Consider the following 4144-nt stretch of genomic DNA (forward strand, 5'->3'; position numbering starts at 1 on the left):
AGAGACCAGTGCGAGCCGGTACAAACTCAGGGCCTGTTACACCTGTACGCTGCAATCCACAAGGCATCGAGCGGTTACAGAAACTGGAGGATAGGGTGACGCATGTGTACAGTACATGGCATAAGTGGACGACGTGTGTGTGTGTGTGTGTGTGTGTGTGTTCACACAGCATCTTGCCCAAGACGACGACAGCATCGCCCTTAAAGGCGTTGATGTTGAGAGGGGCTATGACATCATATAGAACGCGCATGTCATCATGTCAGAGGTCATCACGGGGGCTGTTAAAGGCGATGACAAAATCTTTCTGTGATCTGCTACCACTCCGAATTGACAGGACGTGATTCCGTCGAACGTACCGTCAATTATCACGTCAAAGAAATAACACATTTGATCCGCCCGCCGGCGAGATAGACGGCAGGTTTACATTAAGATCTGTCTTCGGAAGTGTGTGATTGAACTGTTTATAACTGTGTTGTCCAGGAAAGCAGAACCTTTCACGGTCCAACGCGGCTGCAGATTGTTTAGGGGAGGGGAAGGATTGGACTCCGCTACAGACGGGAGAGAGAAGGCAAATATTCAATCATAGGAAAACATTTCAAAACATCGGTCTACCACAGGTGCAAGTTTTCCATACCAATTAGCAAGTGCTCCACCCCCAAATTTTCCATCAAAATAAACTGGGAACACATAAAACATGCACGTTAAAATGAGAATGATTGTCTTTGATATCCAACGCCTTAATTGAAACCAGGCCGGGGTATTAAAGAGGTCTGTTATGACGGCTGCGACTGCATGAGGAACGGGGATTCCTGTCTGATATCGTTCAAACAGGAACGAATATCATAATAATGATATGGACGTATAATATATACCAAAGACATACAGACAGTACACCCACCAACACATCCATACATTATGCATATAGTACGACATATACACTACAACTACACACATACACAGACACTGTGAGTCACAGTCTATGGTGTGTGCATGTGTGTGTGTTTGGCTGTGTGTGTGTGTGCGTGCGTGCGTGAACCTGTGTGTGTGTGTGTGTGGGTCAAAGGTTCAGACGATTCTTCGCCCCTGCCACTTAGACGTTCAGCGCACAACCCTCCAAGCAGTCGAGTCGGTGAGTAGCTTGCACATGGCGACCTGGGTAAACATCTGGTAATCTTTGTTTCAGCTTCTCAATGGCTTACCAGCCGCTGGTGTGCGTGTGTGTGCGTGTGTGTGTGTGTGTGTGTGTGTTTGTGTGTACGTACGTGTGTGTGTACGTGTGTGTGTGTGTGGACTCAACCATCTCCAGTTACATAGTTGCGGGCTGTTCCCTTGAGGTTAACATGGACCAAGCCATTTTGGATTGCGGAAGGAGTTTCCACAAAATAGGTGTTGTCCAAAAAATTCCTTTTAGTTATGGAAATAAACCGACAAAGGCTAGAGAGACGAAAGAGAGGAGTAAAGTGTGTAAAATGAATTGTGTTGAAATGTTGGGGTTAAGCTGTGATAAAAATATGTATGTAGGCCAACAAGAGACAACGTAACCAATGGCAACTTAGAAACCTTTTTACAGCTAATGAATGAAGTGGAATCATAATCACAATTATACATGGCCAATATCCCCAAGTTACAAAAACTAAATAAACACACAAACACCCACTAAACGGCCACACATTTTGCATTTAAGCAGTCGATTTAATTCAACGTCTAAATCAAGCCCAGCCTCAATCCCATCCAAATCCGATGTTTTAATTATTCTTTCCACTTCAGCTCCCTCTCAGACTCATTGAAGAGGTCCACTGCCAGCGGCATTCGGCAGAATGCTTCCTTTTGGACCGCGTGCCTCACCGACCACGTCACGGCCATTCCAACCCGACCTTGCCGGTCCGCACCCTCTTTACGGGCCCGGCTCCTCTCTGCTCCGGCCCGGCATGACGTCGTCCACGCACGCTCTCTCTCTGCGTTCTTCCAAACCCCCATCATCCGATCCAACCCACTCCAAACGTCTTCCTCTGCGTCCGCGAGAGACACGTAGCGCTGCGACGGTACAGTGGCCTCACGGGTCCCGCAGCCGCCACCGCCGGTGCACCGCGGGGCCAAGGGTCCCTCCCTGCTTCCCAAGATCCACCCTGACCGCCACGCGCGCCCGGCCGCCAACCCCCCTTTCTGAAATGTAAACCCCCAGATTCAGCTGTGTTTGTTATTGTTGCGCTCAGCCGTCGGTGAGTGCGCGCGGCGAAAACGTTGTCGCAGCGCGCGCCGCTAGAAAGCCCGTGCCGATATTTCAACAACACAGTCTTATTTAGTCAGCTGCAATTACATCACTAGGTGGCCAGACACGCACGCACGCACGCGCCCTCGCACGCATGCACTCAGTCCGCATGAACACACACACACGCACACACGCGCGCGCACACACACGTTTGCAGGAATGATAATTGGGATTATTTTGTGGGCACTCGTAGCGAGGGAATAACGCACAGTTCTTATTTCCTATAACACCTGGCGATGGGTTCAGTACGTACGACACAGGAAAGTGAAGTGCTGGTAAGTATGTTTCCATAGTGTTTCACCTTGACCCCGTGGGTCTGTGTTTACAGAAGCACCGTGATTATTCTGAAAGGAGGGTGGAGGGGGGGGGGGGGGGGGGGTAGTGGAGAGTTTGACAGTTGATCCCACTATGCTCACGCTGCTCACAAACTATTGTAAACAATAGTTTAGTTGATGGTTTGCTCCTTCCTATTAAGATCACGGGCCTAGCGAGCTAATCACTATTTGCTTTTCTTCGTAGCTACAACGAAAACCAAAGTAAACCAAGTACATTTACTCGAAGTGACCCGAAAGGCCTCCACATGCTGGCACTAAGAGCAATACGCTAACGTTTAGCACTTGTATTAAATTCATTGTTCTTTCACTTATCGTCTAAACTTCCGCTCTACAGTTAATTACAAGGTTTTATCTCGATTAGACATTTACCTTTACACTTAGTCACTTAGCAGACGCTAAATGACCCAATCACTATTACCCTAACAGATTTGTGTATGCAGACACAGTGCAGACTGTTTTAATATCAAATTAAAATCAGCGACAACAGGGGATAAAAACATAGCAGCAAATACTAATTAAATAGAATCATTGTCTTTTCTTTGTGTGTGTGTGTGTGTGTGTGTGTGTGTGTGTGTGTGTGTGTGTGTGTGTGTGTGTGTGTGTGTGTGTGTGTGTGCGCGAGCATGAGAGAGAGAGAAATAACAGACGAGTCTGATGAGTCTTCAAGGGTAACCTTGTAGTTGTAGTTTTATAAAATGAAGTGTATTACCTGTAGTAGTTTGGATGTAAAGGCTAGTATAAGAGTTGGATTACCTGTCGTAGTTCTAAAGCTAGTATTACATAAGTATTAAGTAACTGTTGCAGATGTAAAGCTAGTATAAGCGTTGTATTACCTGTAGTAGTTATAAAGCTATTATTAAAGACTCATATTACCTGTAGAAGTTATGAATCTGTGTGTGTGTGTGCATGCATATGTGTCTATGTGTGTGTCTATGTACAGTAGTGGGAGAAATGGGGGGGGGGGGGGTTTGGGGGTTAGGGGACGGGGGGGGGGGGGGGGGGGGACGAAGCACACAGCGCGCGCCATCGCTCCGCTCGGTAATTTATCGTAGGAGCTAAGTGTTTCCATTCGCGGCGAGCGCCACTAAAAACAGAGCTGCACACCGTTTCTGGGGGGGCCCGCTCATAAAAGTACTGATGCGGTGTGTGCTGGCCCGCCGCCTGACAACCTGCTCCGAGGTTTGTATAGATACGGTTTTAATGATATTCCAGTCGTGGATCCCCCGCGCTCGCCAAAGGTACACTCCTGACTATTGTGTTTTCTCTCGCCCCACGGTGCGCGGGATGCGTGTTCGGCGGGGGGTTTCTGCTCCGCCAAGAGCAGGGGAGATATATCATGGCGGTGGTTTCCATTACCCCGCTCCTCGTACGTCTACTCTTGCCTGTGACGGTCCGATACCAGGGAAACAGGGACTCGGAATGGTTTATTATTGTTTTTCTTCCTCGTATTTTCGCGTGATATCGATATTCGAAGAGCCACTGAGGAAACAGGTTCTTGTATGATGTAACCATATAGTGATCGTAAATTAAAGTCAATAAG

Source organism: Gadus morhua, chromosome 8 (genome assembly GCF_902167405.1).
Source record: "Gadus morhua chromosome 8, gadMor3.0, whole genome shotgun sequence".
NCBI lineage: Eukaryota > Metazoa > Chordata > Actinopteri > Gadiformes > Gadidae > Gadus > Gadus morhua.